Source organism: Aythya marila, assembly GCF_965140915.1.
Source record: "Aythya marila genome assembly, chromosome: 5".
Taxonomy (NCBI): Eukaryota; Metazoa; Chordata; class Aves; order Anseriformes; family Anatidae; genus Aythya; species Aythya marila.
The window spans coordinates 60,854,415-60,866,450 of record NC_139046.1 but is presented as its reverse complement, the minus strand read 5'-3'; positions in this window follow the sequence as shown (position 1 = coordinate 60,866,450).

Here is a 12,036-nt window from a genome sequence, read left to right as displayed (position 1 = left end):
TTAAAAGTTTCATCTAGTATTATATCTATAAACATGTTGCTGAGGGTCAGAACTGAACTATCCTTTGCCTCAGGCCAGTATATTATCTTTGCTTTCAAATTAAAGTTCTCAATTGAACCTAATATAGAATTTCCTCTATAACAGCTCAAATATCTGTGAATTTCTATGAGCTTGGTGACTTTAATTTCCACCGTTTGTGTCCAATAGGATGACAACATTAGTTTTCGTTTATTTTCTCATGCGTTCACGGAATCACGGAATGGTTGAGGTTGGAAGGAACCTTTGGAAGTCATTTGGTTCAGCTCTTCTGCTCAAGCAGGGACACCTACAGCCAGTTTCCCAGGACCACATCCAGGTGGCTTTTGAGTATCTCCAAGGATGGAGACTCTACAACCCCTCTGGGCAACCTGTGCCAATGCTTGGGCACTCTCACAACAGAAAATTGTATCCTTATGTACAAATGGACCCTCCTATGTTTCAGCTTGCACCTATAGACTCTTGTCCTGTTACTGGGCACCACTGAAAAGAGCCTATCCTCTCTGCACCTTCCCTTCAGGATTTTATGTGCATTGTTAAGATTCTCCCTTGAGCCTTCTCTTCTCCAGTGTACACAGTCCCAGATTTCTCAGCTTCTCATCATGTGAGAGATGTTCCAGCCCCTTAATAATCTCTGTGGCCCTTCGTTGGACTTTCTCCAGTACACCCATGTTTCTCTTGTACTGAAAAGCCCAGAACTGGACGCATTAATCCAGGTGTTACCTTGCCAGTGCTGAATAGAGGGGAAGAATCACCTCCCTCAACCTGCTAGCAATACTCCTTATAATGCACCCTAGGATACCATTAGTATTCTTTGCTTCAAGGACACATTTCTAGCCTGTGTTCAGCTTGTTGCCCACCATGATTCCCAGATCCTTTCTGCAGAGCTGCTTTTTAGCTGCATGACAGCCAGTGTATACTGGTGCCTGTAGTTGCTCCTCCACAGGTTGCATTTGCCCTAGCTTAGCTCTGTGAGGTTCCTGTCAACCCACTTCTCCAGCCTGTCAAGGTCCCTCAGGATGGCAGCACAACCATCTGGTATATTAACCACTCCTCCCATTTTTGTCTCATCACCAAACTTGCTGAGGGTGTGCTGAGCCCTGTCATCCCAATCATTAATGAAGATGTTGCATAGGATTGGACTTGGTGTTGACCCTGTGGCACACTACTGGTCATTGGTTCCCAACTAAACTTGTGCCACTGATTACCACCATCTGTGCATGGCAATTCAGCTAATTTTCAGCTTATGTCACTGTCTACTTATCCAGCCCATGTTTCAGCAACTTTTCTCTGTATTATGGGATACTGTCCCCTCATCTAGCAGGCCAGCCTTTTTGTCATAGACAGCTATCAAGCTGGTCATGCATGAATCTATGCTGAAGATTTTCTTGTCCTTGTGCCCAGCTTTCCAGGATTATCTGCTCCATAACCTTGACAGGGATCAAGGTGAGTCTTGCTGGACTGTAGTTCCCTCGGTCCTTCTTGCTCTTCTTGCAGATGGGAATGACACTTGCTTTCCTTCAGTCTTTGGGGTTTTCCTCCAGTCCTTGTAGTGTCTGGTCACAAAAACATGACCAACATATAATATCCAAAAGTACTGAATGGGTGTTGAGATTGTGTCACAAAATGACAAAAGTCGTGCACAGTTAAGTGGAACATGTACCATGCTGGCCAGTACAACAGTACAGTAAATGAGGCATTTTAAGAAAGTAAATGTAGTGCATTAATTTTTCTTCTTCAGTATTGCTGACTTACTGTCTAGACTCTAATGAAATCTTAGATTTGCTATAGAACTGTCCCTTCTGGAGCTAGCCCAGTCCTTGGGTAAAACTAGATACCCTGGAGACCTATTAGTGTGGTCGTGCTGTTTCTTTAAGTAGCAGTCAGCTTACAATACAGTCCTAAAAAAGTCCATGAAATCCAATTGCATTACGACTTTGCATTGTTAGGCTACACACAATTCGTCAGAGTATACTACTCATGGATCTGACCACAGGGAAAGTTTAGGGAAAACTTAATGTTGAGTTTATGGAAAATATATTGCCCTGTAAATTAGCACAAACAGTGGAACAGTAAACAGGTTTGAGTTAAAATCTAACTTCTCTACAGTTTCAAAATTCCAATTTCTTGTTTTATCTTTCCAGTGCAGTTTTAATTTCTAGGCTTCACATTTATGCCAAACTCTCATTAAAATAACAGGAAAACAATTTTAGAAAGAATTTTATAATTATTATTTTTTTAATATTTGTTGTCTCTAAATGTATGTGATTTTTTTTCCCTGTTGTATTCTCAAAATATCAAGAGGGAGCATTAGTTAAAACTAAATTAGTAACCACAAAAACAGCTCATTCCTAACTGCACAATCAGGTGTAATCTTGTTGGATTGAGTACACAAAAAAAAATTAAGCATAAGCGTGTTCAATATCCAAAAGAGATGACAATAATCCAAAAAGACATAATTTACATCATTGTTACTATGAAAGTGTCTCTGTGAATAAGTGTATGACAACACCAAAAGAATGTGCTAAAAAAAGTCAGATTTTTCTTTATTGTTTGACCTATTCAAAAGTTTTACACTCACTTAATTTACTTAACTAATTTTACTGATGATTTTTGTTATTTTTTCATTGTGATGCAAAACAAATTCTGAAAAATAATACAGTATAATGAATTTTGGGTTTAGGTAAAAAGCCCATCCTTTTAGAAAAACAATATTTTATTACAAATCCAGGTAACTACATTGTAGGAAAGAGAAATTTTCTCAAGTATGCTGTTAAAATGTTACTGGTAATACACATGATTATTTTATTAGTTTATTTAGTCATATTATTGTTATGAGAAAGAAAAAGAAAAAAAAGCATAAACTTTGAATGCTAATAGGTGGCAGATAATTGAGTATATGTTCGGCTGAAATTGAAGTCCCAAACTCTTCAGTTAACAAAGTGACTTGAGACAAAACACTAATAAGGTGGCTGTGCCACCTAATATGCTGTGCTTCTGCAGATAGGCTATTTAGACTTGGAAAACTGGGGGCTTAGGGTTGTGGAATGAAGGTCTGGTGTCATTAGAGAAAGAATCCTGAAAGGGAAAAGTGGTCTGGAAAAAAAAAAGGTGAAGATGTCAGCCAGAAGAAAGATGCAAAGTGTGGGAAGACCCTGGTGATCAGAGAGATGGGGCGTGTCTAGGGATCCAGGCCACTAACACCTACCCTTGGTAACTCTGTGGCTGCACAGTACAAACAAGCATCACTTTCTGCCCAGTTTTCCTGGACAAGCAGGGCTCTCTCAGCTGTGAGGAGAAATTGAGAACTAGTAAACATAACGTTGGGACAGTAAGCAAGTGAGCATGTGCATGTCAAATAATTAAGCAGTGTAAAATCTCTCATCTTGCTGGTTCTTAAGTGAACCCTTGTACCCAGATCCCCTGGAGGCTGTCGTTTAGTTTGTCTCACCTGTGATGATTTTCTTTTCTGCTTTTGACTTCCTAGCCATGCGATGGTATTAAGTATCACTAAAATGCCTATAAAAGCAGACTTTAAACACCAGTTAATCTGATCAGTGTCAGAAAAAAAAAAAAAAAAAAAAAAAAAAAAAAAAGAAAGAAAATTGAAAATATAATTTTTACAAAATTTTGGAAGATTACTTTTACAAGGGTAATAATACTTTGACCAGAATTTATCTGAACAGTCTCTGCAGAAAATAATTCCTTCTCTGCGTTAACACTCAGTGAACCTTGTATTCACTTAATGTGAGCACAATGGGATCAGCTGTCTTGTCAAGTTAATCTATAACATTAATGCAGTGTCTTATCCCTCTTTCTCAGGCTTCATGCACATAAAACTTTAATATATAGTTTTCAGCAGAATGTTCTTGTGTCCATCCATTACAGATGCATGGTTTTATCCCTGGACCGGTAAACAGCCTCTATACCTTGCTGTTACTATGTGTGGTTGATTCCTAAATCTTTTATAAAAGAGCCTGTAAATTAAAGAACCTGTAAATTAAAATTGGGGCCAGTCCTCTTTAATATCTTTACTGATGATTTGGATGAGGGGATCAAGTACACCAAGTTAGGTGTGTTGATGATCTGCTTGAGGGTAGGAAGGCTCTGCAGGAGGATCTGGATAGGCTGGACCGATGGGCTGAGGCCAACTGTATGAAGTTCAACAAGGCCAAGTGCCGGGTCCTGCACCTGTGGCAAAACAACCCCAAGCAGAGCTACAGGCTGGGAGATGAGTGGTTGGAAAGCTGCCTGGCAGAGAAGGACCTGGGAGTATTGGTTGTACCTGGAGTATTGGTTGTACTTGGCTCTGGTGAGGCTCACCTTGTGTACTGTGTTCAGTTTTGGGCCCCTTGCTACAAGAAGGGCATCGAGGTGCTCAAGAGATGCCAGAGAAGGGCAACGAAGCTGGTGAGGGGGCTGGAGAACAAGTCCTACGAGGAGCGGCTGAGGGAGCTGGGATTGTTCAGCCTGGAGAAGAGGAGGCTCAGGGGCGACCTTATCGCTCTCTACAGGTACGATAAAGGAGGCTGTAGCGAGGTGGGGGTTGGTCTGTTCTCCCTTGTGCCTGGAAACAGGATGAGGGAGAATGGGCTGAAGTTGCGCCAGGGGAGGTTTACTGAGAGGGTTATGAGGCATTGGAATGGGCTGCCCAGGGAAGTGGTTGAGTCACCATCCCTGGAAGTCTTTAAAAGACATTTAGATGTAGTGCTTAGTGATATGGTTTAGCGGAGGACTGGTTAGTGTTAGGTCAGAGGTTGGACTAGGAGATCTTAGAGGTCTCTTCCAACCTAAACGATTCTGTGATTAAAACGTCTTCTGTATGTATGCTGACAATCAGTGTCTGGAATGCGCTTCAGTGCATGTTACTACTTATGAAGTATTTCTGGTTGGTTCTTATGCCAGTTTGATAGAAAATAAAATCTTTTTTGGAAAGTCTGAGGTTTGCCTTACAAGAGATGGCTGTGGTAATATCTGGCATTAAAAATGCATAGTTAAATTGTTTGGGGCTTGAGCTGGAGTGTTTTACAGTTCTTTTGCAGCCTTTCTGTAGAGGGCTTGAGTTTTGTCTTTAATCAACAGCTGGCTGTTAGGGCTGCCACTGATTCCTGACTGGTAATTACCCCTGAACACCATACTGCCAGCTGGCTTCTCAGTCTCTCCTGATATGCATGCTAGAAGGTTGAAAGTGGCAAGAAATCCTTTACAAAGGTACCAAGAGATTTGTACAAATCAATCCAAACTCTGAAAGCACTAGGCCTGTTCTCCCTCCACTCCCCCCATTCGTTTTCCCTTCAAGTTGTTCTCTGCATTTCAGGTTTTAATTAGGACTAACAGTATGAAAACAAGCAAGTTTGCTTGAACCTGCCTCCAGAAGAAGATCCACTGGCAAACTGAACATGTAACGTCCTTGCTGATGAGGCCCATGCTTTTCTAGTAGATTCTCTGATAATGTGTTTTAGTAGAAACTGTGTAAGGTTTCTGAAGTAATGCATTTACTTCAGTAAGTTGCAACAATACATGCACTTCATCAGTGTTATAGATTTTAGTTGTCAGGAAACGTTTACTTCATTGTCAACTCAGTCTACTGTAGTTTTGAATTTTGAACTGCATAGCACTGCCAGCCACCAACCATACATTTATATTCCAGGATGAATGATGATTGCAAGCTGTGAGTTAGTTTCAGTTCTCTAGCCCTTTCATCTGAGAAAAGCAACTTTTTAAAAACATGCCATGTCCCTCAGGTATGTGTTTTAGTAAACAAATATTCAAAGGGAAAGCAAGAACAACTACAGTTTTCATTGTTGTTATTATTCATTCTGCAGACAGCTCCTTTTAGAGCTGGCCACAATAAATAGCTAAACCTAGTTTTATCCTTTAGCTGGGGGAAATAGTCTCACATCTGTTAAAAGATTATCACCTGATTAGAACAACTGAGATCAGAAACACTTTACACCGAGCTCAGGTCTCAGCAAAGCACGCTCTCTGGTCCGCTGCCACAGTACAAGCAGACAGGATGCTCACATGGAAGGGCAGGTATATTTTGAATAGCTACACTAAGTATTTGGTGAACAGGTGACTGGAACTGTGGATTGTAGGGCAAAGAGCAAACATGGGAGTGCTTTAAAGATGAGCTTCTGTGCATATTTTTGTTCTGTTCATTGGAGAATGAAAAGTAGATCCAAGAGTTTTTAGAAGTTTTCTGATTTTCCTGAACTAAACTATATGCTTATGCCTTTTTAATGGCTCAGATCTTTTATTTTTTCATGTTATCATGAAATGCATCTTTCAGTATTGCTATAGTCAATACTTTAATCTAATAACCACAAGAGCTTTACAAGGAAAAAACAAAAACAACAACAAACAAACAAACAAAAAAAACCACACACTATATTATTAACATAAACTGTTGAGAAAAATCCTTTTTAAAATTATCAGATTTCCATTGAGAAAAATCCTTTTTAAGATGAGCAGATTTTCGGTATGTAATATTAAGTATTATTTTTTTGATAATTACATTAATTCTAAAAAGATAATCAGATCAAATCCATAACAGTGTGGCAGAGACTAAGATGTTTTGGGTTTTTGTGGTTTGCTTTGTTATTTATTTATTTTTTTTTAGCATTTAGTGGCCCTTGCTTACCTGTTATGCTCACATTAATTGCCCTTTTCTAATCTTGTCTCCATTCCGTACCTGAAATTCAACTACACAGATGCTGAACTGAGTCTTTATGTGTACAAACAATTTATATGTAACAGTCTTCACTGATTTAAACCAATGATGGGTATTATTTTCCTATAAGGTTATGACATGGAAAGCTTTCTTCTCTAATTGAAGAAGAAAATTAATATGCAGCAGAAACAAGGGTTATGCTATTTAGTTCCTGAGAAATTTTTCTCTATATCTTAGAAAAATGTCTAGGCTGTAACTGAATTTTGTTAATTCTTGCCCTTGACTCAGAATCATCCTTGAAATTTTCCCTATGTTTGTTGCTTAGAAGCTTACCTCAGTTTAAAACAAGAGGTTCTATTTCAGTTCAGGAACCTGACTGCATGTCTTCATAGGTATTTAGGTCTTAAGCTGTTTTGGTGTCTCTTTTCCAATTAAATTGGTAGAAGATATCATCTTAAATTATTTTGTGGTTCTCAATCTAAACCTTAGTTTAGCAGCAATTGAATAATCCTTGTTAGGTTGCAGTCAGTAGTGGAGGACAAATTCTGGCAATGCCGTTATTGCAGGCTGATGATATGTCTGGCTGAATTACGTCTGGAATTTTGTATGAATTTGCTCAATTTTAGTCATGAGGAAGATGTAAATTTTTAAGATGAGTCCTCATAAATGGATGACAGTAACTTCAGACTAGAGAGAAAAAAAAAAAATAACTCATGCACAGGTCAGCCTAGGATTATGCACAAAGTTTGAAGTGGAGGAAAGGAAAGGAACAGGGCATTGCAAGTAGCACAATTCATGAAGCAGAATGTTGTTTATAGGGAGTTAACTCCTGAGAAAAATGCAGTAAGCTATGATATGGCCTGGTCATGAGGAGTGCAAAGTTCTATGTTCACTTTGCACTTTCAGAAATCAATTTCTGACTGGTAATTTCAGTTATTCTATTATTAAGCCTCTGGTGGGGTGTACAAAGAAGAAAGAGGCAACCCTGAAATGTGATCCCCAGTTACCAAAATGGCTACATCAGCCTGTGCAAACTTCAAAAATTCAGAAGGAAATTACTGCAGCCATCAGAATGCTTGAGTATATATGTAGTGACAAGAGCCATGCTAAAGCCAATTTAAAATCAGTTAAATGCAAAAAAAAAAAAAAAGGTGGTAATAAGTCTTTTTTTGTTTCCTACCATTGCATTTCATACTCAAGTATACGTCACCTACAGAACTGGGTGCATGCTTTTAAAATAGCATTTGTCTTGTTAAAAGACGTGAAAAATGCATTGTTTGTTTAAATAAGGTGCTACAGTTAACCTTGCCATAGAGAAGAAAAACAAAAAACAGAATGACTTTGAAGATGAGAGATGAATGAACTAAGATATCTGAAGTTACAAACTAGGATCAACAGAGCATTTTGCATGAAAAGCAATACTTCAGAAATAGGAATTCAACTATAATTTTTTGGTAAAAGTGTAACTGTTCTGTTGCTTTATTATTTAAAAGAAAACTAATGACAACAGCAGAAAAAAAAAAAAAAAAAAAAAAAGCACAACCCTAACCCAACAACCCAGAGTGTTTTGATAAGCTCTCGTTTGTCTTTCTTGCAGCTTTGCAGGAACTGAGAAGAACTTAATCCCAAAATGTTTGCCAAACAATTTCACCTGAGCTCAGCTTCTCAGTTGCTCATCAGGTGAGACATAAGATGTATTTCCCTCTTGTAGTGCAGGAGGCAGCTTTCTGTATGTGCCTCACATAGACAAGTCCGGGAGACAAGCCTATTGTCCGTTCTCCCATTCCTAAGTATTCCATGTTATAGGATCAACTGGAATAGCAGCTGCTGTTCTGTTAATTGAAATGTAGACACCAAAATAATAGTATACCCTGGTAATGTACAGTAGCAGATTCCTTCCCAGAGCTGTAAGGTTGTATACAAAATTAAGTCCTCAAAATGATATGGATTTCAAAATCATATGAAATGATTCAGTTTAATTGCTAAAGCCTTTGGAAGCAAGGATCCAAGAGTAAATGTAATGAAACTCATTGTTTGGTTATTAGAGGTGACACTGAAGTTTCTATTAGCTTGTTTCATAAAATATTTTGTTTTGCTGCCTCTGTGCTTGGATCTTTAACTTAGTTAACATCTCCTGTGAGTATAATCCACAAACATTCGAGACTGCACTGAATTCATAAGGATATTTTGCATGGAATATGATTTAATATGGTCGTATATATATGCTTTGAGTTCTTTATCATGCTGTTTATATCTATTAAGTGAATTGACATTTTTTTAAGTCAGTTTATGAAAATACTGTGTTTGAACATCTGTCAAGGGATGAAGATTAGCTGAATAGACATAGGATGCCAGCACATTATATTTCATGTTATCCTGTATAGTGTAATTATCTTGATCCTCAAACAACTCTGCTAAACTTATGCAGACTTGTTGTTACTGTAAATTCAAAATTTATTTCATTTGAATCTAAATTAAACTGGTATGTAATAAGGCTTTCTTCCCTCTAAGTCTTTTTTTTTTTTTTTTTTTTTTTTTTTTTTAACATTTATAGATGATTATAAAGCAGTAAAACACACATTCAGATTTTATTTAAAAGACAAACTTGTTCAAATTCATTCAGCTTTGAGAGAGTATAGTAATTTTTTTCTGAGATGAAATTTGTTTGAAGAAATGGATAAACTAAGTAGCCAAACCTGGCAGAAATGTATGCCACAGACAGTAGATATTCATTGAAATGAGAAATACATCTGAATCTTATTGGCTGGTTTAAGAGTGACTGAACAATCATGGCACCAGAGAAAAATCAAAAAGAAAGGGATAGAATCCTTGATCCACACTTGTAAAGGTGTTCTGTGAGTTTCCCTAGGTCTTTGCAACCACTGATTGACCATTGAGGATGAGTAAAATGTTTGGCTTAGTCAATGGCAACAACTTGCACAAGAACAATTAGTCATCATATTTTACTTTTACTGATAGTGAGCAGACAAAAAAGCTGCTGTGATCTTCAGAAAGGTGTAATTCACAAAGGTGTACCTTTGGAGTAGTTCCATTCCAGCTGTAAGGATAAGAATTCTTCAGTAATTGCGCTCCACCACAGAAACAGTCCTCATCCCAAGCTGCTTTGCTTTATTTTAGGAGTTATTTTGTTACCACAACACTGTATAAAACAATCAAAGAGATGGAGTGAAAAGGTTGTTAGGAGACTGGGACCAGGCCAAAGTCTCCAGGGCAGGCCAAGTCTTAGCATCTGGACTGGGGCTCGTGTCTGGTGGAAGACAGAAGAAGAAAGAAAGAAAAAGGAGGGAGATTGTCTTGAGGTCTGGCCATTCTAGTCATATTTCACAAAAAGGACAATAGAATAGCAAGCAACCCCAAGAATGTTTATATGGAATGTATAACCCTTTACCATTGATATTAATCAGAAAGAGAAGGGAACCCATCATTCTTCCTGATGGCAAATTTGTGAATCTGAGTATGTAAATCATGTATTTGTGTGAATTTGGACTCAGTATTGCTCATTATATGCTTTACATGAAGTGTTGTGAAAAATATGATAAATTAATAATACAAAAGCAAGACTATTTTGATGCCCCCAGTAACAAAAAATAATCCAGCTTTATGCAAGGTCATTACCTTACAATTAGGTAAAAATTACAATTTTCTGATGTGTTGAGCACAAAGATGTATACTGTTACCACATGCATTCAGCAGACCTACTGCTTTGTGCAAAGTCCAGTGGGAAAGCTAAGGCACAGGGGTTAATGTTGACATAAAGGCCAAATCCTGATTTCTTTGATGTTAAGAGGAAAGTTTTCATTGAGCCCAATGGGACTAAGCTTTAGTGTACATGTTCTTGTTTCTTTCAAGTTACTGTAGTCTTAACATTACTCACTCAAATCTATTAAATAGTCTTTACTAGTTCTGCTTTGTTGAATAGAAGAAACATTTATGTTCAAACCCTCTTTACTCAAAAGTGTGTACCTGCCACATACTCAGAATTCTGATAGTTAAAACTGTAGTCTCATGCATGATACCATGCAAATAATTCCTTTTTCTTGTGCCCAACCAAAAATCTCAATCTGAGAGGAAATTGCAACTGGAATTTATAGATAATGATTTTTAAATCTTTAATATAATAAATGTTTTTATTATTCTTAACCTGTAGGAGTCTGTAGCCATAGCAAGCATAAAATCACGAACATTAAAAAAGGGTATTTGTAACGTATCCTTTCCATCCCTTCAAGTATCGTTTAAAGACCTAGTTGTTTATGTAAGCAAGCAAATAGTTTATCTTCCACATTTAAGGATTTAAAAAAAAATAATAATTGTAGTCAGAGGCTATGGTCTACAGCAATTTCTTACCTGAGATACTGGTGATGTAGTTATCAGTCATTAAACACAAGAAGCAGCTTTAATGTAGGTACTCTTCATGTGATTGACAATCACTATACTCTGTTATGAGCAATAAGACATATCATTTTCTTAAACATGCAAGATAAAATCTCCTTTAAAATTTCTATGCTGGAGAAGCAGTTAAAAACAAAGCCATTTACAAAAAGTCAAAATGGCTATGTTATGTCCTTCTGTCTGACAGAATACACCTCCTACAGAAAAGTACTGACTTGGAAATGAAATAATTTGTCATGTTTTTGAAGAGTAAGAAAACATTGGACATAATATAGATTGTAGATTTGAAGCCTAGGGATACCCATTTTGCCACAAAATTTAAATTTTCATTTAAAATCATTTCCCTCCCCCCCAAAAAAATTATAAGAGAAATAAGCTTTCCTTATTACAATAGACAGATATGCTAATTGCACTGATACAGTTCAGAAAGCAAAAAGTTGGAACACTGACAACCTAAAAATGCATTTAAAATTGCTGTCTGTTTAACTCTCAGCAAATTTGGTTTTAGTTTCTTGGAGTACATAAAATAAACCTAAAATTACATGTATGTGGGGCCAAAGTAACCTCTGCTGTTTGACATTAAGTCCTAGAAAGTAATTCAGCTGCCGAAAAGACATGGCTGAGCAGCTGTACTGCTCTCTCTCAGCTGGGGTAGTTTCACATTTGCAATTACATTTTAGAGATCAAATGCATTAAATTCTAAAGAAGCACAGAAAGGGTGACTACTTCAAAGGATTTTTAAATTGAAAAATAAACATAAAACAAAAACCAATAATTTATACAAATGTTTTAGAACCAGTACAACTAATTATGTATGGAAAAAAGTGCCACCTGTTCAGAGCAAAAAATTAGCTTTTACATTTAAGCTAACACTGCTTAACCATTCGTTATTCTTACCATTCTACTCCATTCAGGTC